The 27,604-nt window shown below is 49.0% G+C and overlaps 1 long non-coding RNA gene across 1 annotated transcript in view; it reads left to right on the plus strand.

The window, feature by feature from the left end:
* Positions 1-18,587, plus strand: part of LOC138516021 (uncharacterized) — a 36,289-nt gene extending 17,702 nt beyond the window's left edge. The window contains exon 3 of the long non-coding RNA XR_011282206.1: positions 8,519-18,587. This is a non-coding gene — a long non-coding RNA (uncharacterized lncRNA). The remainder of the gene's footprint in view (positions 1-8,518) is intronic.
* Positions 18,588-27,604: the final 9,017 nt, after the last annotated feature.

Below are 27,604 nucleotides of genomic sequence, written 5' to 3' on the forward strand. Positions count from 1 at the left end.
TGCTGTCATGATCTCTGCTTCCAAAAGATCAGGACTTGCCTGACTCCCTTGGAAGCAGACCCATAACCCCGGTTCCGAGTGCCAGCCAGTCCCAATTGGGACCTTTTGGACCCTGTCCTGGCGCCAGTGGCACCAGGCTCATAAAGATGCCCAGTCCCAGCACTGGAAGCGCCGAGCTCATAATGCTTGGGTGGACTTACCTGCAGCAGACCATGCTGCTTACTTACCTGCCAGTTGAATCCCTGATCCTCTTCTGTTTGGGACTACCTTTCCTGTTGGGTGGGGCAGGAGCCACTCCCTAGGTTCAGAACACTGGAACTATTCTGGAAAGCAGGAACTCTTTTCTTAGGCGTGGCTGTGGAAGGAGACACCTAAGCACTACAGGAGGCTATTTAAACCACACCCGATGGATGAATCTTGCTTTGCGTTATTCTGCATTCTCTGCAGCAGAACGCTCATCGTGTCTTCTGCTTCTGATCCTGGGCCTAAGGGAACAAAGGCTTACCATCCTGGAATCCAGTCTTCAGCAGCACCTGTAAAGACAAAGAAAGAACAGGTTAGCACTACGGTCTTCAGTGGCAGCGCATCTCTTACCTGGTCCATCGGCTGTCACCAACGCCTCGCGCTGCATTCCGGCATCTGAAAGACAAAGGCTTACCTACTCCTCGCATGCTCTGGAGGTCTTCGCACTGCATTCCGGCATCTGAAAGACAAAAGCTTACCAGCTCTTCGCACGCTCCGGAGGCCTTCGGCGCTGCATCCCGCATCTGAAAGACAAAAGAATGTGCGTTTAAAGACATTGGGCAACTTTATTACTCACATGCCATTACTCCTTCCCACGCCGAATCCAGTCGGTATTCCAGCACCCTTCAGCTTCTCTAAAGCTCCGAACTTGTACCTGCAAGATAAAAGGGACAGTTAGTGCGCATCGTGAAGCAGGCTACAAGCGCTTACTTACGTGCTTCCAGGCGCTTCTATTCCTCACGCGGGTTCGATCCTCAACTCTCATCAGCCCGCCATCCGCCATCGCCGGAACCTGCAAAACAAGAGATATCATTACAAAAGACTTAAGACATTTGAAGTGCCCAGGACTTACCGTTCGTGCAGTTAACGACGGACAGCAGTCCTCTGAGGTCAAGAGGCCTGCACCCTTATCCAGTGAAGAAACTGGTTACGGCACCCTGCCCCGAGGCAGATGGAGAGCTCGGCGTTCAATTACCTAAGGTGAGGGTGTTAACCTTTGGGGTTCTACAGGAGAAGAGAAAGGAAGAGGAGAGAGGCACCCAATAACCCCAGTTCATTAATCCCATATTTTCTATCTGCAGACATCTTACTGTTCGAGTCAGACATACAGTGCACAGAGTTGAAGATACGGCATTCACCCAGTCAAGAACGGCGCCTCTGCGGGAATCAGGTGAGCGTTACAGGTGTGTGCCCTCCTCGATTACGCTGGACATCTTGCTTCACCCAATACCGACAGCCAAACCACGTCAGTAGGTGGACCCCTCACACGCTTAGTGTGGCCATCACAGCAATGAGTCTCTCCTACTCCTGTTAATCAGGCAACCCACTCATTGCGCACACAGTGACCGAGGTAAGGAGCTACAAACCCTGCACCCAGAAATCCACACTGCGACTTAGAGTTCCCTCTGCCGCCCCTCTGGCTCGCTACAGACTCGTTCCAGCACTATTGGGACCCTGCTTAATGGATTACTGGCCCACTTTAGATCTATGGACTTTAAACAGAAATTGGCCAAATTCCAGTATAATCAGGTCTCTGAAGCACCGCCCCTGCGCGAATCCCTTACCATGGCCTCCAAAAATCCAGAGGCTGCACTGACCAGGGGCGACATCGCCGACCTCCTTTCGGAAATGAAAGGGATGAGAGCAGACATAGGCAATAAGATTGACAATATCACAAGCAGAATTGACAAGATGGAGGAAAGAATCGAGGAGGTTGAGCACAATCAGACGTCCTCAGGCATCCTTGAAATGCAGGTCGACCACCGCCTTATGGAAATTGAGGGCAGGGAGGAGGAACTCCGGCTAAAAGTCAATGATTTAGAAAATAGAGAGTGTCGGAACAATATACGTGTCTTTGGTGTTCCTGAGGTGGACGGAGAATCAGAGACACACCTCAAAAAAACCCTACATGACATTCTGAAACTTCTGTTTGAAGACGATGGAATAGATGAACCCAAAATTGACAGGATCCACAGAGCAGGAGGTAAACCGGGTAGCCCGAGGTCCATCCTGGCCCAGTTTCACAATTATGCAGATAGAGCCCGGATTCTATATAAAGCCAGGCTTGCATCGCAGATTTCACTGGAAGGGTCACGCATCACCATTTTCCAGGACCTGTCCTCCCTTACACTAGTGCTGCGGAGGAAATGCCAACCAATTACCAAATTTCTCAAGGATAAAGGTGCCAGATATCGGTGGGGCTACCCATTCTCACTAACATTCGAATGGGAGGGCACGAAGAGACATTTCCAACGCCGTTACTGAATTACTAGGCCCCCAAGCAGATGGAACTCCCATCCCAACAAAGAAGAATGCTGAAGAAACTTGGCAAACTAAAGGCCCTCAAAGACGGAGAATGCAGGGTTCCAGGAAATTTAGGAGGATGAACGCCTCATCAGACATGGAACATTGACTTCTCCACTATTTTGATCATCCACTATGAAGAGGCAACTCGAACGACAGAAGCGAATCGGGTGACACTTCTACTACACTGACTCCCAAGCTGGACCCAAGTAAGAGGTTGGAGGGCGGAGTCATGCAAATTGAGGTACAGGGTGGGATCAAGGGGGGGAAATGTTTAAGATCTCGACTACACCTGGGCGGAAAGGGCCATTTTCGAGATTCTGTTGGCCGGTAATGGAGGAGGCCTCTTGCCCTCAGGCATCGAATGACTTGATTGGGGGGCTTGAAAGTTATGATGTGTTTTTATTGAGAACGGACCGATTGTTGTGCGGTTCACAATGGTGGTTCGATAACAGTTGGGTGATGTCAACCCAACTGCATCGGACGCCGCGGGAGGGAATGTTTAGGGGTGACCCTACAATGGGCCACTCTATTCTTGGTGGGTGGGAGGGAGTTTGGGGTAGAAAAGTTGGACTTTTACAGGTTCCTTTTACAGAACGCAGGATACATTTGCAAACAGGTGTCGACCTAAGAGCACTTACTCAGTTTGGCAAGGAGCACACTTCGACCACATGGCTACGAGGGTCCACAGAGTCAACACGACAGGCACAGAGAGTAGCGAAATCTTCATCAGTAAGCCCTGATGGCAACTACACATAACATTGATCAACTACACATAGGCACACTGAACGTTAAAGGCCTAAACTCCCCTACGAAGCGTTCCTTGGTTGCAAGAGAATTTAAGCGCTCCAAGATTGACATCTTATTCATCCAAGAGACACATTACCCGAGAGGACAAGAGAAGGCAATCCCAGGTAGACCTATTGGCTATACCCTATGGAGCTCCGGTATAACAAAAAAGGCAGGAGTGGGGATATTAATTCGTAAGAACCTACGCATGTCGGTCCAAAGCTCATGGGTGGACACAGAGGGAAGAATGGCAATCATTACAGGGCTCATACAGAACGTGTCTGTCACTCTGGCCACAGTATATGCTCCCAACCAGGGCCAAAAGAGGTTTCTCCACAAAGCAATTGAAAAAGTGTTTAATATGGCAAAAGGGCAAACGATCCTTGGAGGAGACTTCAATATGTGGATGGACCCCGCCCTAGACAGACAAAGTGAAACAGACACACTCAAACCACCACGGCCAGCTGAGGACACCGATATGAAAGTAGCGCTCTCAACATTTGGGCTAACTGACAGTTGGCGTCATCTCCACCCCTTAGACAGCGGCTTCACCTGCCGCTCCATTCCCCATGGAACCCTCACACGAATTGATTACTTGTTCCTGTCCGAAAACCTACTACGAGAAACCTTTGCTGCAGAAATATGTCCGATATTGTGGTCAGATCACGATATGGTTATGACAGAGATACGATGGGTGACGAACATCCCCCAAAACACAAAATGGAGGTGCAACGACTCTCTGTGGAAAGACACGGCGTTTAGAGATGAATTTGAAAACGAAATTAAACAATTCTTCGTCTCCAATGACACTGGGGAGATTTCAAATACTTTGGTATGGGAGGCAGCAAAAGCAACATGGAGGGGTATTCTTATTAGAGAGGGGGCCCGCAAAAAGAGAGAGCGAACCTTGATCGAAGAAAATATCAGGCAGAAATTGAGCGCAGTAGAGAAGCAGGCACAATCAAACCCACATGAAAGAGCGAAATACATCAATGAAGCCAGGGAACTCAGAGAAGAACTAAAAATACTGGAAGTCGGCTAAATTACCCAAACCCTACAGTATTTAAAGAAAAAAATTTTACGAAAAAGGTGACAAGGCTGATGCTCTTCTAGCAGCAAGACTACGCGCACAGAGAGCTGAGAGGTGGGTGAACGTAATAGAGAGAATGGACGGCACACTCCTAGACACCACCGAAACCTCACCCCAAGGGATGCAGGAGGCGTTCGCTTTTTTCTACGAAGACTTGTACACCTGTGACCCGCCATCTCCGCCAGGTGCCATAGAAGATTACCTCAAAGACGTCAAACTACCATCGTTGTCACGCGCTGAATCGGAGACGCTCGATGTCCCTGTAAGTGAAGAAGAAGTCACCGATGCTATCAAGAGACTCAAAGCAGGGAAGTCCCCAGGAGACGATGGATTCACCCCTGGCTTCTGTAAGTCATTCACCGTGTACGTTGTCCCCTTCTTAACAACGCTCTTTAACGAAATCTTTTTTTTTTTTTTTTTTATTGTTGCATGAATAGTTTACATAAAACCTTATACAACATAAAGTACATTCCAAACAAATAACAAAGTATATTTCATTTTATGAACAGAAACATTTTTAACACATTTATCAGCTTTTAAAATCATTCCCAGCCATAAAATCAATATTCCATATGTTTTATATACAAAATCTTTGAAACAGGCAAAGTGCACCCCTCCTTCGCACAAGCACTGCTAACGGTTATTCCAAAAGAAGGCAGAGACCCGAAATTATGTGAATCATATCGTCCCATATCGCTTTTGAATATAGACGCCAAAATATACGCAAGGGTCATAGCAGCCCGAATAGAAGTCCATTTGCCGCGACTGGTGAATCCGGATCAGGTTGGCTTTGTGATCCAAAGACAAGGGGCAGGCAACATGAGGAAAGCACTCCATCTGATACACGAAGCACAGGGCATGCCGGGGGACCCCACCCTCTTGTCACTGGACGCTGAGAAGGCCTTTGACAGGGTGGACTGGGACTTTCTAGAAAAGGTACTTATCGAGGTGGGACTCGGCCCGAGGCTCCGCCTTGCTATAAAAGCTTTATATTCATCCCCGCAAACATCAGTCTCTGTCAATGGTGGCTATTCTAGATGGTTCCCCCTGGAAAGAAGAACGAGACAGGGATGCCCACTGTCCGCCATCCTGTTTGTCCTCTCTCTCGAACCTTTGGCACAACGGCCAAGACGGGACACCAGGATCCGGGGGATCAGAGTGGGAGACAAGGAATATAAGTTGGGTCTCTATGCCGACGATATATTGCTTAATCTCACTTTCCCGCTCGAATCTATCCCGGCAGCTCTAAATATTATTGAAGAATATGGACAGATGGCAGGCCTGAAAATCAACACTGGGAAATTAATTCTGCTCCCGCTTGACAAGAGCAGAGACGATGAAGTGGAAAGATTCGCCCCACCAGGAATGAAAGTGAGCCTGACCACCCTGCGATACTTGGGCATGAACGTGACCCGAGATCTCGATACTTTGTACCAAGCTAACTTCCCTCCCATGTCACTAACATTGCAAAACGATATGAAAAATTGGACCAAACTCACTATCTCATGGATGGGGCGCCTAAACGCCATTAAAATGGTAATTCTCCCTAAGATCCTATACCTGTTTCAGATGCTCCCTATAAAGATGCCTAAAGAATTCTTCACTGAAATGACAAAGTCCCTGTTGGCTTTCCTGTGGCAAGGTAAAAAACCGAGAGTCCCCAAATCCCTTCTGTATCTCAGGAAAGATGACGCGGGAGTGGGCCTCCCGAACTTGGAATCATACTACAGAGCGGCTCAGCTGCGAATATTAATCCCTCACCTGAGACAGCAGACGGACTCACATTGGATAGCTCTGGACAATTTTCATCTTCGTCCGTATACTGTTGGCGAATGGATATGGGTTCCTGGACCCCAACTGCGAAACAGTATCAGAAATCACCCGATACTCGGGACCATTTGGTCAATCTGGAAACCAAATAAGGATATGAAAGGGATTACAACCTGGCCCTCTCCCCTAGGACACCTTTGGGTCCCGGGAATATGTAATGACATATCCGAACCACTAAGCTATCAGTCTTGGTAGGAAGCCGGCCTAGAGCGGGCAGGCCAATTGTGGAGAAATAAGGCTTTCATAACCTTACAAGAACTCGAGGAGGCACTCAATATAGGTCCTCTATCAGTTTTCCAATATTTAAAACTAAAAGGGGTGATGTCACGAGAGAAGTGGAAGGACCAGATGCAGAGGGACCTCACGCCTTTTGAAAAAATTCTGGACACCTGGACGGGCTCCAGAGGTTTGATAAGCGCCATGTATAACGCCCTGGTAACAACCAATATAGCCCCCTCAACCAAACTGAGGAACAAATGGGAAACAGACCTACGCAGACCCCTGCACGACGAGTTGTGGCTGCGCATGTGCAGGCAGACAGCCAATTCATCAATATCATGTCAATATAAACTTCATGCGCTCAAATTCCTCCACAGGTGGCAGTATGACCCGCTCAGACTTGCTAAAATGTATCAAGGGGTCAACCGACAATGCTGGAGGGGCTGTGGCCAAGACGCGAACTATTGGCACATGTGGTGGGGCTGTAACAAGGTACAGGCTTATTGGGATGAAGTCCTCAGTTGGATAAAAGATCTAGATGATGAGGATAGAGAGAAACATCCCCTACTGGTCCTCTTCGGCTTAATTGAGGAAGACGAAATGATCCTAAAAGCCCCTAAAATGATCTTGGGTCTACTGCTGGCTGCAAGAGCTTGCCTCACAATGGCATGGAAAAGACCATCCCTCCCCAGTAAGACGGAATGGGTGAATGTCGCACGAAACATATTCAGAATGGAGAGTTTGACCGCTGCTCTACACGGACATGGTACCTCGGTGGAAACCGAATGGGCTGACTTCCGTGCACAATATATTACATGAAAATTGGTGTGTGTAATGGCTTAGTTTGATCTCATAGACTTATCTGATGCCTGTATAAATAACATGTTGTTTTCATTTTTCTCGAACACTCGTGCCTACTGTTGCCATTCAAACTCTGTAAAGAACTTTAATATGTAACAGGAGAAATGTCCCTGTTCGCATCCCGGGCGCAACTGAAAGGGAGGGGGTGATTGATGTTTGTGATGTTCTCCTTTTGCTGTTACCAGTATATCACATGCCATACTCTTATATGGTTTCTTTTTTTCCAGGTTATATGTTCTTTTTCCGCGCGCATGCTTGCATAAAAGCGGTGTCTCTGTTTTACCTGTAAAAACCAATAAAACGGAAATTTAAAAAAATAAACACTGGGCTGAGGTTTTAGCAAGTTTGGATGAGGAAGGGTGCTGGGTGGACAACATAAAGAATAGATGGATGCTACCGGATGCTTATGTTACCGCAATGGTTATGATGGCTCATGCTCCTACTCATATATGTGCTAGAAAAATGTGTAAATTGCTAGAACCTGTCTGGATAAATGTAAACATCTCAAAGACTGCTGAGCGTTTGGTCCAGAATTGCATGGTATGCTTACAGCATAATGTGGGAAAGGGTACATCGACACAGAGGGGCAGTTTTGGTTCCCCCTCTGTGTTCTTTGAAGTGATTCATTTCGACTTTATCGAAATGGAGAGCTGCTATAACTACAAATATGTTCTGGTAGTCATTTGGGCCTTCAGCAAGTGGGTTGAAGCCTTTCCTGTGAAAGATGCCACAGCAATGACAATGGCGAAAACCATGCTTAAGGAATATTTTCCTAGGTTTGGTTTACAGAGGGTCATCTGGTCGGACAATGGTCCACATTTTATCGCTGCTGTTATTCTGCAAGTATGCGTGGGATTACAGATCGATAAACATTTCCATTCGGCCAGACATGCTCAGAGTGCTGGGCTTGTAGAACACCATAATGGTATCTTAAAGAATAAGGTGGCTAAGATCCGTGCCAGTAGCAATTTGAAATGGCCAGATGCCTTACCGGTAGCTTTATTGTCCATGCGGACGGCCCCACAAACAAGAACTGGACTATTGCCCTATGAAATAGTAATGGGGAGACCAGCCAATATTTGGAACATGCCCATGCCCAAGCGAATGGAAGACCTGGAGCATTTGCTCCTTTCTGAATACTGTGACCAGTTAACTCAAAACTTGTATTTGATTTATCAACAGGTGCGAGAATCCCTCCCAGTAAAGTATGAGGGGCCAGGTTATCGACTTTGACCTGGGGATTGGGTGCTTATAAAAGCCTTTGAAAGAGCATCCTGTCTTGCACCGCGCTGGAGAGGACCGTTCCAGGTCTTGTTGGCCACACAGACTGCTGTACAAGTATCCGGAAAAAGACACTGGATCCACGCAACTCACGTCAAGAAGATAACTTTTCCTCTGCCACTCGACGAAGGAGAAGAGAAGGAGACTGTTTGTTCTGTTCCGTACGACAAGCCTGTTTTGAACAACACCAAGGGTGTCTCAGAGATTCTTCCTGAGCCCGTGGGGCCTGGGGAGACTGATGCTTTGTCTTTGAATTCTTCGTCGGATCTTTCTGCACCCTTGAGCAATCTTGCCTCTGTTTCACCACTTCCATCAGGAAGCAACGACACTCTGTTTGCAGATCACGCCATACCTGGAGTCTTGAGGTATGATCTGCGTCCACAGCACTAGACTTACAGCACAGCACAGCTGTGCCCACAAGAAACGACTGTTGAGCTAGTCCCTTGCCACTCTCGTTGAAACATAAGTAATTGGCCGGGACCAGCAAAGCTATCTTCAATCAAGAAAAACCATGTGGTCAGGAGATCACCTACGAACTTAAAGAGTCTGTCGCAGAAACTTTTCGAAACAAACTTTGAGGAACAATGCCCTTTTTTAGCTCTACTCGTACAGAGCAACCAATCGGTTGTGTGGCTAACAAAGACATTAAGAATCAAAAATCATCGTCCTTGAGGACTCACTGTTTTCTTGTAGTAATGTTAACTGGTCTAACAGTTGTACTTGCACTTGGGCTCTGGTACCTTGAGGGGGTGCGTCCACTTGAGACTTTACCTACTGAAAGTGTTTCCACTATGTCTTCACCTTTTGTGCATATGCACACTCTACCTCCTAGGGATTCCTAGACAGAGTTACCACAATAATACTTTATTATTAATCATGAATGCAATTCTCAATAGAACAAATTGCTGGATATGTTTGCATTTGCCACAGCACGGGGAAAAGGGTTGGGCTGGTATATTCACCCTCTTCCATTGACTACTGCATGCTATGCTTCTCTAAGGGCACTATTCTTTGGTCGTTGGAATGACAGCATCCCAGGGAACTTCGATGGGACTAATTTGAATGAATTTGAAAGACGAGTCCTGACTCCTCTGGGATGTTCCATTTCGCAAATAGGAGCAAAGTCAATGTTGCTTCTATTAGGCCTGCCAATAGACTTTCCAGACCTTCCCAATCGCTAATTTCTTTCAAGATGGCTCCCGTAGGCAACCAGGATGCCATGCCTCCTTCTTACACTATTAATCACAGCCCCAACTCTGTTTCCTTCTGCATACAAAGAGATGGTTCTCTGTCAATGGGTACTTTTGAGGGTTGTACGAATATTGAAAATCTGACTAGTGAGGACAAACCTTTGTATGTAGGTGATCCTGTCTATTTTGTCTGTGGCAGTGAAGCTTATCCTTGATTACCTAGAGATTGGCAGGGTACTTGGTATTTGGGTATCTTGCTACCAGGGGTATATGTAGCTAGCACCTGTGAGGTCTCTAGAGCTCATCCAAGGCGGGACGAGAATGGTGATACTCCTTCACAGGTCATGGGTGATGTAGTAAAATCTTTTGTGCCATTTTGGGGACAGATCATGAACTCTGAGGATATTAGGAGACTGGCAAGAGTACTGGAGAGAACCATCAACAGAACTGCCGATATACTATACAATATGACGTTGCAACAGAAAGCAATCAGATTAGTGGCTCCACAAAACCGGATGGTGTTAGAAGTCATCCTGGCTGAGCGTTGTGGAGTTTGTAAATTGGTGGGGTCTGCCTGTTGTGTTTTTGTGCCTGACTCCTCCCCTACCATATTAAAGGCAATGGAATATCTGCATGTCCTAAGTACAGAAGTACATGTTCCCGAGGGAAATTGGGATCTTAGTGCTTGGTTCTGGGACTTTTTACGGTCTTGGGGATGGAAACTCTTTTCAGCCTTAGTGGTAATCCTGGGTGTTCTATTGTTCTGTTGTTGTTGCATACAATGTCTTCCTGCCATATGTTCGATGTTAGGGGGATGTTGGGCGCAAACTGTAGGTACATTGGACCAAACATACATGCACCCGAGAAAATGACTAATGTTTTTGTGATGAAGGATATTACTGTCAAGGATCTAATGGCAATTGATATATCTGCGGAATGTGATTCAGGATGTACGGACATTGAAACTCGGGGTTTTGAGTAAAGCAAATATTTTATTAAAGCTCTTGGCTTAGGCCAAAAGGAGGGTTTGTTAAACCGTAATCATATAGTGCCTCCTTATTCTGAATATTGGCCTAAACCCATTCGCATTACGCAGAAAACCACGTTGCAAAGTTCTGACTTTTGGGTTAACTTTGCCGCCATTTTGAGACTCATCCGCCATTTTGATTTTAACTCATGTTCCATGTTCTAAAATGGTGGACTGTGTTTTCGTCTTGCAGTCGAGCTGAACAGCCTTTGAGTTCTGTTAATGTTTAGGTTGACCAAGAGCCGACTGTTCAACCTATGCAAAGAAACCTTGTGCTTCATACGAACTGCCATTCAAGTGTTGTCTGCGCTCACAAGCCTCATCCTTGTATAAACACTGAAACAATAAAGAGTCAACGTCGAGCGTATGTTTTAGCTGAACTGCATTGACGGGACTCTTGAAATAAGGCTTACCGCGGATCTGAGAACCTACAACACCATTGTATTTTCATGGAAATGTAAACCTGTATAATCCTTTGCATAATATTGTAACATCTGTCATGTGAACTAGGCGCAAACTCTAGCCCATTAACTATTAACCTGATGAGAGGCTGGACAATATTGTAGAAATTGTATAAATAGGCCCGTGTTTAGATGTCCAGGACTCTCTCTCCTCACTGTCGGCTGATAACAATGCAAGGTGTTGGGACCAACATAGCTATCTGTTTTGCTTTGTCTGTACAGAAATAAATTCAGCCCGTGATTGATGTATTTCATTTTGTGGTATTAAGCCTCAATATTTCTTTGTTCTTTCAAGCCAAGCTAGCTCTTTACAGCCAAGATTGGATTAAAACCCAGAATCAATGTAAAAAGTATGTAGACTATTCCATCTTATTGTTTGGTCATAAATGTATGGGGTCCATGGAAAAGTATCTTCAAAGATGTCCATCGAGTTATGTCAGTTCCCAACTGTTGAGAATACGACTGAATCTGTATCCCACCAACAAAAGTCTGGCTAGAAGGGGACTTGTGTTAAAAAATCAAACTGGTGTTGCTATTGTAATAACAACATGCAGAGAGAATCACTAGCCCATTTAGTAGTTTTTTTTAAAAAATATTTTATTGATTTTATATTTTAGAAAAACAAACAACACACAACACAATACAACTGTTAATTATTTACAGAAACAAAAGAAGATACGAGAAAAGAAAAAAAAAAGAAAAAGAAAAAACTCCCCCCACCCCCCATCAAGCCAGAGCCGGCTCCCTTGTATCCTCAGTCGGGGCACCGTCAGGAGAAACATTGTCCGTAGGCACATCTTCCGAATTCTCAGATTCGTCCAAGCCCTGTTGTGGGTTGGTCATAGAGGCCACCAATTGTCGCCAGGCCAGCAAGGGCCCTATCTCCTCCTCGCCCCCTCTAGTGACCGCTTCAAACCATACCACGGATTCAGCCTCCGCCCACCTCATAAGGTCCGCCCACCATAGTTCCACTCTCGGCCTGCTAGCCGATTTCCAGTTCATGGCAATCCTGCGTTTGGCCAGAACATATGCCAGGTCCCTCAGCTTGCTCAGGTGCCTAAAGTGTCTGGGCCTGGGGAAGATCCCAAGCATACACGACCAGGCAGATCCTACGTCCAACACCACTCCCCCACTTGCGAGCTTCATCTTGACCTCCTCCCAAAATCTATACACTTCCGGGCAGGCCCAAAACATATGTAGCAACCCAGCGTCGACCTCCCCACACCTGGGGCATTTTTGAGTGATCGAGCCTCCGAACCGTGCGATCTTCTGGGGAGTCAGGTAGGCCCTGTGAGTAATGTAGAACTGGAGTTGTTGGAGCCGTGCATTTCGGGACACCTTTTTATGATATCCCAGGACCCTCTTCCACTGACCCTCCGTCATGAGTCCACCCATCTCCTCCTCCCATTCATGCCTCAGTTGGGGCAACTCTTTCCCAGCCTTCGTTCTGAGGAGTTTGTATATCCGTGATATTTCATGCCCACCCTCTGAGACATCATACATAGTTTCAAGGGTGGCATCAGGATCATCTGCCAGTGCCGTCTCCGGCCATCTCTTTCTTACTCGTTTTACTAGCCTGGCATAGGTGATGTACTGGCCTCTGTGCACCCCCGTCTCATCCTGCAACTTTTGAAAGTCCAGCGCCTCCCCCTCCCTCCATATGTCCCCAAGCGTGGCCAGGCCCACCGGCTCCCAGTGCCTACGGACAGACTGAAACAGTTGGGTGTCGTTTTCGCACAGGGCCACCAGCGGGACCTGCCAAGATAGCGGTTCTGACTCCCCCATCAATTTCCATGTTCTGTGCCAGGCCTCCCATCCCAACCTCAATAGCCGCCCTCTTCCCGTCAGTTTATTCCTTTGTAGCCACACCACCTCTCTCAGGAAGTATGGGGCCGCATCCTCACGCAGCAACCTAGATTCCGCCGAATCTTCATCAGACAACCACCTGGCCACATACAACAGTTGTCCCGCCAGATAATATAGTTCGAAGTTGGGCAAGCCTATACCCCCCTTCTCGTACGGGTTCTGGAGCTTCCACAGGGCCACCCTATTCCTGGAGTTACCCCACACGAAGCCCCTACACATACTATGAAGTCGTACAAATAGGCTCTTAGGGATCAAATACGGGACGTTCACGAAGAAATGCAGGAGTCTGGGAAGGACCACCATTTTCAGCAAAGCCGCCCTCCCCCCATCATGGACAGGGGCAATCTGGACCAGAATGTTATGCTGTTCCTGACCCCCTCTATGGCTCTCTCTGTGTTATGCTTGTGTACCGCCTCAGTCCGGTGGTAAATATTTACCCCCAGGTACCTAAACGTGTCGGTCCGCCATGGTATTGGCAACACAGGCAGCCTCTCCAACGGGACGTCCCTGTACCCGCCCAAAGGGAACAGGCTAGACTTCCTGGGGTTCACTGATAAGCCCGAGAGGACAGCGTAATGATCCAGTACTTCCAGTACGTACTGCAGGTTCTCCTCCGGGTAGCGTAGGTACAGCAGCATATCGTCCGCATAGAGAGATATTAAGTGGCTGCCGCTGGCAGTGTTAATCCCCACCTCTCCGTATTGTTGCCGCAGGCATATCGCCAGCGGTTCCAGCGCGAGTATATATAACATGGGTGACCAAGGGCAACCCTGCCTGGTCCCCCTGGTAAGTTGCCAGGCATCCAAGACTGTGGCCCCAGTCTTGACCCTAGCCACCGGGCTGCTATATAACAACTGGACCCATCTGATATAACCAGGGCCCACGCTGTATCCCTGCAGGGCCGCTTTCAGCCAAGGCCATCTCACTGAATCAAAGGCCTTGACCGCATCCAGCGACACTACCGCCATCTCGCCCGTGTCAGCCTTAGTATGGTCAATAACATGGTGCAGCCTCCTATGGTTATCACTGATATTCCTGCCTGGGACATATCCCGTTTGATCCGGGTGGATCAGCTTGCCAATCACCTTCTTCAACCTGTTGGCCAGCACCGCTGTGAGTATTTTGCTGTCCTGGTTTAGCATGGACAGAGGTCTATAAGATCCACACTCAACAGCCGGCTTGCCTGGTTTCAGTAATGGGACAATCATGGCCTCAGGGAGGGACAACGGCAGTTCTCCCTGTTCGTATGCCTCGTTAAACAAGGCCAGCAGTGGCTGGAGCAGCTCCTGCACGTACACCTTGTAAAACTCACCAGGCAGTCCATCCGCTCCAGGTGCCTTACACGTGGGGAGGCCCCGGATCACCACCTCCAGCTCATCAGAAGTGATAGGGGCGTCCAGTTCCTCCCGCTCCAGGTCGTCTAGGGTGGGCAGACCAATGTCTTCCAGTGTGTTCAGGATGTCCCGGCTCCTGTCCTCCCCAGTGTCCTCATACAAACGTTTGTAGAACCTGAGGAATTCCTCGTTCACCCCATCCTGAGTGTTGCGAAGACCACCGTCCTCACCACGGATCTCATGAATAACCACTCGGGGGGACTCACTCTTGTACAGCCAGGCCAACAGTCTGCCTGGCTTGTCGCCCCCCGCGTGCAGCCGCTCGGTGTATTTCCTATGGTTCAGTCTACATAGTCGGTCCCAAAGAGCGATGCACGCCACCTGAAGGTCTCTCATCCTAGTCTTGTCTACCTGAGTGGCATTCTCGAGACGAGCCAGGCTCTCCAGTTCCCTTTCGGTGTCCTGAAGCTCCCTCCCGATACCCCCTTGAAGTCCCTTGGATTTAGAGATGGCCACTCCGCGCACCACTACCTTAAAGGCCTCCCACAGAGTTCCCGCAGAACGCACACTACCCGTGTTTATCTCAAAATATTCCCCGATGGCAACCCTCAGGTCTTCCCGGAATCCCTCATCCTGCAGTGCCTCCGACCGGAGCCTCCATGTGGGGACCGAGGCCTAGGGGGTTGGTGTCGCCACTCTACCACCAGGGGCGAATGGTCCGACAATACTCGAGCTTTGTATTCCGCCCCCACAATTTCGCCCGCTATCTCGGCAGTTCCAAACACATAATCCAATCTTGTATATGAATCGTATGGCGCCGCATAGTGCGAATACTGCCTCTCCGTGGGGTGGAGTCTCCTCCACACATCTACCAGTCCCAAGTCTCCTAGCAATGTCCCGAGCGCCTTGGCCGCCGGCGACATTTTCCCTTTGGTGTCAGCGGACCGGTCGATTTTGGGATCTAAGACGCAATTGAAGTCCCCACCCCACACCATCGCACCCCCTACCAAGGGGCCGAGTTTGCCATAGAGGGATCTAAAGTAGGCTGCAGTATCATGATTGGGGGCATACAGGTTGAGGATGTGTACTTCCCTGTTCTCCAGGAGTCCTGTTATCGCCACCATTCTACCCTCTGGGTCCACTATCGAGTCAAGCACCCGGAACGGCATGTGCGGCGCCACCCAGGTGATGACCCCTCTAGCATACGCCGAGTACGTGGCACCCACTACCTTGCCCTTCCACTTCCTCATGACCACCTCCAATTTCTCCCTGGTGAGGTGGGTCTCTTGAAGCAGGGCTATGTCTATCCGCATCCTCTTCAGGTATAGCATTACTTTGTTTCGCTTGAGGTAACTATTGAGGCCTCGGACATTCCAGGTAACTATGCGAAGACTATCCGATGCCATCGGTTTGGTCTGTATTCAGCCCCGCCCTCCCCACAATACCCCCTTGGTCTAACACTCCGCCGGCTCTTCCGCCCTTGATCCCCATCCCCCCTCCCTGTTTCCCAACTACACACCACAGCAAACAACCCCTCCCATCCCAACAAAAGCCCAGCTCCATCCCTGGATCTCAGGCCCACCCGCGTCTGGTCTTATCCCGTATACAAGGAATAGGACCCCGCGGGGCGTCGCCGATCTAACAGCGACCTAACTAACTAGATATGTTACTACTGGGGACAAAGGAAGCCTCTTGGAGCTCCCAATCAAGTAACCACGGGTAGGCATGCCCAATGGGCCAGCCAGTCAGCACCACATCATACGCATCACATACCGTACAAATGACTATATTCAAGTCCCAATGTCTCGGCCCCATTGCCCCAGGCGGCCCAGCCATAAGCTACTTATCTTCCGTAGTCTCTGCCTGGATGCCCGATTCTTGAGGACTGCCCAGCGCGTCTAGCCAGTCCATCGCTTCAGTTGGTGTTTCAAAGAACAGGGATCTGCTTCTGTAGAAAACTTTCAATTTGGCCGGGTAGAGTAGCATGTAGCGATGGCCAGCTTCACGAAGTCTCCTTTTCACCGCCCCGAAGTGCATCCTACTCCGCTGTACTTGTAGTGTGTAGTCAGGGTAGGCCGTGATCTTGGCCGATCCTCTGTCAATCGTCCCCCCTTTTTGAAAGAATTCAAGAATCTTTTCGCGATCTCGGTAGTTCAGAATTTTCGCGATCACCGGCCGCGGGGGGGGGCCCCAGGAGGCGGCCTCCTGGTTAGGGCCCTATGAGCTCTCTCAACTGCAAACCCCTGGGTCAGTACCCCGCCGGTAATCTCCTGCAAAAACATGGATTCCACAAATTATGTGGGGTCTGGCCCTTCAGTTCCTTCAGGTAGGCCCACGATACGAATATTGTTGCGTCTGGCACGTCCCTCCGCCTGCTCCGCTCTGTCCTCCAGGTTGCCCACCCGTTGCACAAGGGCGTGTAGTTCCTTTTTATGAGCAGCGCAGTCTGCCGTGTTCGTGGCAGTCTCCTTCTCGATGGTCCCCGTGCGCTCCGAGACCGCCCTCACATCCAGCCTAAGCAGATTCACCTCCTCCTGGACGGCACCGATCTTGAGGTTTAAGCCTTCCTGTAGCTCTTTCATGGCGAGGCCCAACTTGGTCTCCCATGACACTTTTAAGTCCGCAATCGCCGCCAGCACCTCCTGTATCGTGCCCGGTGACTCTGCGGTCGTCACGGGGGTCTCTTTGTTCTTGCCTCCTTCCGCCCCTGGGGGGGACTTGGCGTAAGCCTCCATCGTGGGCTGTTTGGCCTTGGGTTTCACACCTCTCGTGGTCATGTTGTTGTATGAGTCGGGCGGGGGCCCGTCCCGCCAGGCACCGAGGGGGAGTCACTCCACACAATGCCCAAAGCCTGACCCACCACACCATGGGGCATCCAACACGCCCGGAGCAGCCCAACCACTAGGCCCACGGTCCTGTCGTCACAGCTACATCCGTTCGGCTCTCCCGCTCGCTGGGCCACTGTGCGTCCTAGGCGGCGCTCATGTGTTTGTCTCCAAGCAAAGGGACCCAAGGGTCCTGCACTCGTGATCGCGACACTGACTTCATGATCCTCGGTGTTCGCAGCGTGTCGCCGCCATTTTGTCTTGTCCGCCTGCTCAGGGCTCGTCCCAGTCAATCACATTTATTTCGGTTTCTAGGCCTTCCAGACGTCCCAAACTTTCACCGGGTGTGGTGGTGGCATTCACACACCTGGACATCGATTTCCAACGTCGGCCGGCCCCCGTGGACGTACCCCTCCATCAGGATCAAAACAGGATCAGCAGAGCTCCTCCAGAGTGCGACCTCTTACATGGCCGTCCAAGCCACGCCCCCCCCCATTTAGTAGTTGGCTGTTCTACGCTAACCACTATACAGCAAAAATATTTTAAGAACTCACTACAACACTTCCTTTATCAATCAGAAGAGGAAATTTGAGGTCAATTATTGACCAGCTGTAAAACGTCAATACATATTGCCTTCGTACAATTCATGACTGTGATTCTCCCAAAATCAAATTAAAATTTAATGAAAAAAAATGTAATGTGTTTTATTGTAAATGTTGAATATTCTTGGTACTATATACTCTTAAATTGTATGTATATTTTGAAAGGTTGAAGCATTCAGCCAAACAAATACATTAAAAAAAAAGTAAATCATTCGAGAAGTGGTATAAGTCAAAATCTTGAGAAGAAAGGAACTTTAATGTTTTGTCGTATTGCATCAGGCCCTCTGAAATAAGAGAATTTGGCACATAAGTTGACTTCTGGAAGACTTTGGAATGTTGAATTCTTGAACTGCAACCTTGTGCTAGAGAAGCCAGAGAGTGTGCTATGCTTGAGTGTGCCGCCTTGCCCCGTGCTGAAAACACAGGCAAGGGAAGCCAATGGCTTGAATATCCTGACATATTATTTCTTGAACACCTTTCTTTTGCATAACATTGTTTCCCACACTATTTGTATTTAGAAGTAAGGATTGGCAACAGGTTTATTAGTATAGGCTCTTTTATTTTGACAGACTCGACTAGGACTCTGTTATTATTGTTTGATCGTCGTAGCTTGCTCCCATCTTTCGATTTAGGATTATATCGGCATTTTTCAAATCCAATTGAAGTTCAATAAACACCCTTGAATTCTGATCACTTGTGTCTGTCTTACTGTTTGATACCATGCCTATCTTACATATGGTGTCAGAAGTGGAATTGAGAAAAATTGGAGAAACCTAAAATTCCAGAAGCTTAGTCATAGAGCCTCAGCTCCCTCTTTCACCACGAAAGTATCAATAGGCGTTGATATCTGTAGCAGCAGAGAAGCTACTATCCCTCCATGGAAAAGAGGAATGATTCCCACAGACTTAGGGCCTCATTACGAATGTGGCGGTCCGGAAACAAGGGTGCCGGTAAGCTTACCGGCACCCTTGTTTTCGGACTGGCACACTACGAGTATGCCTGCAGGGGCCTGACCCTGCCGGGCGCTTCCGTCCTGGTAGGCAGAGTTATCACGGAAGCACTAGCACTGTTAGCAAAAGTGCCAGTGCTTCCATCCCTCGACTCCCATGGAGACCTTTGCGACTCCATGGGAATGGTGAGTTACCAAATCCGCCGCCTGATTGCCCATGCCGCCGGGACTTGTAATGTCCTGGTGGAACCGGGAAGTCAGGCAGCGGATTCAGTGTTTCTGGGTCGGTGGCAACCCACCGATGTCCCCGGCGGGTTACCGCTGACCTCGGAATGAGGCCCTTAGTCTTAATACCCCCTACTGGGTGTTATATAAGTTTGGTCCCAAAATCTGGCCTGGCCTGGAAGTTCGGTCTGGATGTCCTAGCAGGCATCGTAGATCCTGACTTCCGGGGAGACATAAAGGTCCCCCTCAGAACCATAGCGAAATTCCTTTTGAAGTACATCGGGGGGACAAAATTGCACAAGGAATTCTTAAAAGGCCTCTATTTCTCTGTTTTATAGAGAGCGAACCAGAAGAAACAGAGAGAGGTACCATAGGCTTTGGGGAAGCTGATGAACCATCTATCACTGAGGCAAAAAGGGAAGAATAGCCTACCATCCTTCCTGACCTAGCCTTCCCCCAACAAAATGATCCATCACTCACTTAAGCTTTCTTGCAGTTGATTCCTGAAGGGGTAGTATTAGAGAACGGAAGTCCTTTTTGCTTCCTAAGGCAAGGATTACTGTACAGAAAGGAAACATCCACAGAAGGCCTAAGTAAAATCCAGTTAGTAATACCCCCAACCCATCATAATATTGTGCTAGAGATTGCATATTCTCATTTGACAGGGGGACACTTGGGACAATCCAAGAACCAGGCACACATTAGTGCAAAGTTTTACTGGCCAGGTATCCATGCTGATATAAAGCGAAGGCTAGATCGGGAAGGATATAAAGAACTTGATTCAGACATATGAAATATGTCAGAAAACCAGTACGCATATTCCCATGCCTGCCCCTCTGAACCCTTTACCAATAATACAAGTCTCTTTCTCCCGGATTGAGGTGGATATCAATGCACCGGTAGAGACCTCTAGACTGGGTAACAAATATTTCCTTGTAATCGTTGGTTATGCTACCTGATACCCAGAGGCGTTCCCCATGCGGAACAACAGAACCCAACAGATTTTAAAACATATTTTACCATATTTTTCCAGGGTTGGTTTTCCCAAGGAAATTCTAATGGATCAGGGATCCAATTTTATGAGCAAACTCATGGGTGAAATCTAGGAAATGCCCCATATTGCCACCTTAAGAACCTCAGTTTACCACCCCAAACAGACTGATTGGTAGAAAGATTTAATAAAACACTTAAGATGATCCTAAGAAAGTTGGTAGGCAAGGACCGGAAGGACGGGGATCGCAGGATTCCCTTGGCCCTATTCGCAGTAAGAAAGACCCCTCAGGCGCCCACCAGATTCTGTCTTTTCAAACTACTTTATGGTAGAGACCAAGAGATGTCCTAGACATGCTCGAGGAGACCTGGGAAGAAAGAAGAGAGGCACCTATTGCCCTCTCACAAACAGCTACCCGATTGCAATAGCATATGAAACTTGTTCAAAGTCTAGTCTATACTCACATGGAAAAATCCCAAGCACAACAAAAGTCCACCTACCACAAAAAGGTAAACTTAAGATCTTTTTCAATAGGACAAACACTATTAGTCCTCTTACCTACCTCTAAAAATAAACTTGTCTCAAAGTGGCATGAGCAATATGAAGTATTAGTGCAAACAGGGACCTGTACCTATAAAATAGCCCAACCTGACAGGAAACAAAAGACCCATCTCTACCACGTAAATTTCTTAAAAGAGTGGGAAGAATATCCTTCCATAGCCACTGCCACGATACTTTCTTGTTTGGCACCAGAGGAAATAGATCATTTTGAATTAATTTCCCAAGAGCTATCTAGTCAACAACAGGAAGACTTAAAAGATTTAGTCACAACATTCCCCAATATATTCTGTGAGAAACCAGGGAGAGTGCAAGGCACTTATCATTATATCAGAACTCCAAAGGGAAAAGCGGTCAATTTGAAACCATGTAGACTTCCCGAGCCCATAGACAGATAGTGGTTGAGGAAGTGAACAAAATGATAAGGGCAAATATTATCGAACCCTCTTCAAGCCCATGGTCCTCCCCTATTGTATTGGTCACAAAACCTGGTAATTCCTGGAGATTTGGCATAGACTTCCGACAGGTCAACGTCATCTCCGACTTCAATGCCTATCCCAAGCCGCGCATTGACGAATTGATTGATCAACTCGGAAATGCAACCTTCCGATCAACCCTAGACTTAACCAAGGGGTATTGGCAGGTCCCAATACATGGACTCTATAAGGAAAAGATAGCCTTCTCAACCATCCGCCTGCTACTACTCTGGGGAGACCGACCCGCCCTAACGCCGCCCAGTCCCAGCCACCAAACAACAAGCGCAGGAGCAGCCCCCAACCACAGCAACCTGGCACCAGTGCCTGAATGCTCCAGGGGTTTGAGGACACACACAGTGGAGGCTCAAGGTGACTGCAGCCCTGGGCAGACCAAAGGGGCCCCACACCCGGCGAGGAACAAGGCGATTACACACCAGGGCCCCAAGGCCGCTGAGTACACGTAGGGGTGATCAACACTTAGCCATTGTGACCCCACCGGGATGGCTAGCTTTGATGCTCTGACGGCCCCCACTGGTCAACGGGCACACTTGACGCCTCAACACTCAACAGGCACACAACACCGGCCCCGGGACCCCAGTGGACCCGGCACATAACGTGTGTGCGGGGCAGAAGAACCGGCGAAGCACCTTCTATATCGCAATCCCGCCGGTTCAGGCTATACAGTCCACCACCAACTGGCGACGCCTGGAAGGCTATGATAAAGGAGTCAAGCACGAAACAACCAGTGCCTACAGAAGATACAACCTCTCAACATCCACACCCAGACACTCTGCAGGTGCAACTCCAAGCTATCCTAGCAGAAATGAAGCTCATCGGCCAGGGAACGCAGGAGACCAGTACCACGGTCCAAGATATAAAACGGGATCTGCAGGACGTTCAAGCAAGGCTCACAATCCAAACAGAAAGGGCGACTGATAATGAACAAAGTATCAGCTCCCTCAAAGACAACCAGGAATCGACAGACACTGAGCTGGACAGAGTCATCAAGGAAGTCCAGCGCCTGGGCGCTAAAATGGAAGACCAAGAAAATCGGTCCAGACACAACAATCTTGATGATCGGCCTCTCGGAGAACGGTGAGGGACCAGATCTGGAGTCCTTCATGTATAACTTCTTACAGGACGTTCTCCACATTGACATCCCCAGGGAGTTTACAATAGAAAGAATCCACTGTGCACCCATCCCCAAGCCAGTGGCCGGTGAACGCCGTGGGCCAATAACACTCAGACTTTTAAACTTCAAACACAAAATGGTGATTCTAAAGGCTTACAGAGCGGTGGGGCAGGTGAACATTGATGGAGTTCCCATCCAACTCTTCAATGACTACTTGGCGGAGGTGACTCGCCGGAGGCAGGGCTTCAATCCTTTATTCAAAGCACTGAGGGGCCACGGGTTGAGACATTATTTGAAGTTCCCAGCGGTCTGCTGTGTTCAGGTCGACCGTCAATGGCATACTTACGATGACCCGAGGACGCCGGGTGGTTCCTGCAGCGCCAGAATTTAGTCTCCACAGATTACCTACGAGAATCTGACCCGGTGGCGCAGGCATCACACGCGACAACCTCATCCGAATTTCGTGCACCTTGGAACAGCAACAGATGGCAAAGAATGAGACAGGGCCTGAGAGGACCAGATAGGGGATGCAGGGAACCCAATACTTACGCTGTCACACCCAAGCCGTCCAGCGACAAATGTTAAGATCCCAGAAGCCCCCAAGGCCACGATCGCCGAGTTGGGCCCTACTCGCATCCATTTAGACTAGAAGCATGTCACCTGCTTCGATCCTCACTACATGATCATTGTTTTTCCATCAGTCCCGGGGTGGGGGCACTGCAATCCACCACCATGGCAGAGGCCCGAGTCTGCGAGGCCTGCAGCTTTCAACCCCCCACTACCGCCTCTTTGACGAACTCCTCACCGACATCACAGATGACCACGCCTGGAATGTTCCCACTGATCCAAGCAACAATCAAACCAACAGCAGCGCTGATCATATCAATTGGACCAGGCACCCTGGCCGCCCTACGCGATCTCGAACATCAGGTGGAGGGGTCTTCGTCATGCATGGCATGAGCCGGATTCGATAATTCGCGCCCAGCACCACCAACAATGGGCTTTCTGGCCTATTATTGGACGTGGTCTTCCCACGCCCAATGTTAGAAGAGACAGTTCTCTCAACTGTTTCAGTTAATGTTTATTGTTTAGTATATACCAGGGAAACGAAAAGCGCAAATTATATCTGGGAGATAGATTTAGACAATCCCACCGGGATTAACCTGGGGGTGAACACGAAGCCCGAATTACACTCAGGGGGCCGACAGGTTGAAGATCACTAGGTCGGATAGATGGCGAAGGTCACACTGATAACTCTAAATGTGCAGGGGCTGGGATACCCCATCAAGCACAGGCGCGTTCTGAATCACTTCAGGGACCTCCAAGGAGTTATAGGCCCTCATTACAACTCTGGCGGTAGCTGTGCCGTTAAAAATGTCACGGCTGCTGCCGGAGTTGCCTTTTTTCCGGCACCCGTGAATGGGCAAGAACTGGGTCATGGCGAGTTAGGCGGACCCGGCACTTGCCCATTTTCGGGTGCCGGAAATCAAGGGCCTCCTCATCCCCATTCTGCCCGATAGGGGTGAATGGGGATGGGGACGTCGGATGCACCGGCACTACTCTGCATGTGCCAGTGCATCCGACATCCTCTGCTCGCGGGTGCAGTTACACCCGCCAGGAAAAACCTGGCGGGTGCAACAGTTCCAGCGAGCCGAGCCTGTAGTATGGCAGTCCGGGAAGTATGCTTACCGGTACATACTTCCCAGACCGCCATGCTCGTAATGAGGGCCATAATCTTTCTCCAAGAAACTCACCTCAACGAAGGGGAATCCAAGGAACTTGAGAGAGGCTGGGTAGAGGCTACTGCACACTGCCGGGGCAGACGAGGGGTGTCTATACTGGTTCACAGACGTCTGCCCCTTCTAAATCAAAACACTATCTCTGATAAAGAGGGGAGATACGTCTTGGTACAGTGCCTACTACACCAACACCCAATCATGCTCCTCAATCTGTATGCTCCAACAACCAACATTCCCTGTTTCTTCACACATGAATTCGACGAATGCACTCTCTATATGAGACGATTCACACTGGTTGGGGGAGACCTGAATGTAGCCCTCGACCAGAATCATGAAACACTGCGGTTCGTTTTTCCGCCGTGTTTCTCGCTTCCCAGCATCTCCGTTCTGGCAGCGCTGGAAGTTACCATGGAGACATTGTCTCTCGGCTGCCCGAGTGCCGGGTAGTCACATGACACGGCAGCCACGCGTACGGCAGAACGGACTCCGCCCACGCGTTTAAATACGGTTGCCAGAGCCTTAAACGCTGCTTCTAATTGGCGTTAGTTTGTCATTTTTACCTCATCCGGATTACTTTCATCTCTGACCTTGGTACGTTATACGACTACTCTTATTGCCTTGTCCTTGGATTGGTAACCCGAACCTTCGGCAGCCGTTCCGTCGGCCTGCCGAACCCCTGCGCTTCACAGCAGACTCTGCCGCTTCGGCTGCCGTTCTGTCGGCCAGCCGAACCCAAGCTCTTCATAGCAGTATTCTGTCACTGCTGTTTGGTAATAACGCTGAATCTACGAAACTATTTGGTGCTATTTTCCACGCGGCCCACGTCGGGTTCCTGAAGACTTAGACCTTCCTTCAGAACAGTTTAATGCAGATTCCTTCACATGTGAGGTGATTCCGTTTTCCCCTGTAAACGTAAGTCTTCTATTCTTCTGTTAACTGGGATTGAACTGTTGAACTATTTCTGTGTTCTACCACCTTTGACCTTCACGGATATTTTCTGGGAACTCTTGTGCTTTTTGGGCTACATCAATTTGGAAACCTGGACAACTACTGTGCATTTCAGAACTCTTTCCCGAAACGGTGCACCATCCCGGATCTAGTCGCGACCCTCGTGCCGTTCGGGGTAGTTCCCTATACTAACTTCCCATTTTGTTATTTTGTCCTGCCATTGTTTTCTCTAAACTCTGCCAAGTATTGTTTGGGTAAGCCTTTGACGATGTATATATTATTCCTTAGGTATTGGTAGGATACTAGTTTCATCTATCCTTTTCCTTATTCCCAGTATTCCTTGGTCCCAGACAAACACCCGTACTTGCCATACAGCCCTACCAAGCTTTTTTTCACTTATTTCCTTTTGCTTCGTTTAGTTTGTACAGGGGTGTCATTTATCACTGATGTATAACTGTGCTTTTGTTTTTTATTTCCTACAGCCTTGATGTGACGGTGTGGATATCCCTGCTCTTTTGGGTAACCAATTCCTCTGATTGTATTCTTTAACAACAAAGGGGTGTATTGCTTTAAAAAGTTCCTTAAGTTCAGGAATTCTGGTTCTGGCTCGTACCACCGGTACAATCCAGCTTAGACTGAACACTTACCGGAGCAGCTCCCTCTTCGCTAGTATCCCAAGGTTGAGCAACGCCCCGACCTGTTCAGCTACTGGTGAGTAACACCTAGATAGGCAAACCTCAGGCCTGCCTGCCACCAACAGACCTAGAAAATTGGCTGCACTCACATCCTTGCTCGTAGACTTAGGCCTAGAAGATACATGGAGCCAAAAACAGTCTCTGCAAAGACTTCACCTTCTATTCATTTAGGCACCAGAGCTACTCTAGAATCGACTACTGGCTAACCCCAAACACACTGATGCAAGCCGTAGACGAATGCACCATCCTTCCCTCCACTCTTTCTGACCATGCACCGCTCAAAATCAGGCTGACCGTGCCAGCCGCACCACAAAGGCTCCCGCATTGGTGCCTTAACCCTAGAGCTTTGGCATACCCCGACTATGTGGAGCATCTCAGGGGGGACATGACAGTTATGTTATGTTATGTTAACGACATTTATGTAAGCGCACGTACACCCGCAGGCATCTTGGCGCTGGGCACACAGAGAGTGAGGCAAGATCATGTAGGGCCACTAAAACAGCAGAGTTTTCAATCTGCGCCGAAAGGCCAGATGGTCAGAGATATCTCGCAAAGCGATGGGAAGGCGATTCCATGCTTCAGCGGCAGCAACAGAGATGGCACGGCCACCCCTACGGGCTAACCTGAACCGAGGAACCGCTAGCCGGCGGGTGGTAAGAGATCGAAGGGTGCGAGTTGGTTGATAGGGAGTGAATTTGATTTGCAAATATTCTGCCCTTTTTCCATAAAAGGCTCGGTGGACCATGCACATAGATTTGAACAGTATCCGTTGGGCAACAGGAAGCCAATGAAGTTGTCTCAGTATGGGTGTCATATGGGCACCAAATGGAGGACGGAAATGGAGCGAGCGGCGGCATTCTGGAGTAGCTGCATGCGCCCAATAAGATAACTGGGTTGGGCCAGGTATAATGAGTTGCAGTAGTCCAGGATGCTTAGGACCAAAGCTCCAACTACCGGCGCCTGGCTGGCCGCAGGAATGAAGGGAAGGACTTTCCGAAGGACCCTGAGTTTCAAATGGCCTGATTTACAAACTGCTCCCACCTGTTCATCCATGGTCAGGGTCGCTGAGAAACGTACTCCCAGATTCCTGACGGATAGAACCGGTATTGGGAGGGGACCTAAAGTGGATGGCCAGAAGTCGGCCGTCCAGAACAATTGTGGAGTGGCTGTACCCACAACCAGAACTTCGGTTCTGGAACCATTCAATTTAAGCCAATTCAACGACATCGAGATACCCAGCTCTTCCAGGCACTTTTTTAGCCTCTTTGGTGTTTCTGGTTTAGTCAGGTCCAAACGGACCAATATCTGGGTGTCATCCGCATAAGAATAGAAACGGAACCCATGAGATTCAATCAGAAACAGTAAATATCTTATATATATAGATATTAAATAAAATGGGGGGCGTGGCTTGAGCAGCCATGGAGTAGGACGTGCTTCCCGTGTAGCTCTGGAGGATCCGACAGATGATCCGAAAAAACTACCTTTGAAAATGTGCCACGGGTTCCAGAATTGATCACACACGCACAGGAATTTATGCTCTGCTCATTGTGTAAAGATTGAGAGAATCGTAGGCAGGGAGTCTGGAGGAATTGCTCGACGAACGACGGCGGCAGTTCGGTCCATTGTCACACAAGATGGCCGACAACAAAGGAAACGACACTGGGGTATCTGAAGAGGACGAATAGAGGCGGTGGCCACCGCGAAAGAACGGCAATGGCGAGGTGAAGACGGAACAAAACTCCTGGTGGCTGTGGGCCTTGGGTCGTGGAGGCTTGGGGGCTGGCCCGGACGGCAGGGGCCTGAGGGCAACAGAGGTGTGAAAATGCAGGCCGCACCACGACAAGCACGAGCAGCGCTCGCTCGGCATTGATCAGCAACTAACAGCGGTGAGAAGATGTCGCCACTGCCTTGAGATCACCACGACGGTCGGTGAAGAGCGGAAATTACAGTTGAGAAGACACTCGGACGC

Source organism: Ambystoma mexicanum, chromosome 6q (assembly GCF_040938575.1).
Source record: "Ambystoma mexicanum isolate Mex_15411 chromosome 6q, UKY_AmexF1_1, whole genome shotgun sequence".
In the NCBI taxonomy this organism is placed as follows: domain Eukaryota; kingdom Metazoa; phylum Chordata; class Amphibia; order Caudata; family Ambystomatidae; genus Ambystoma; species Ambystoma mexicanum.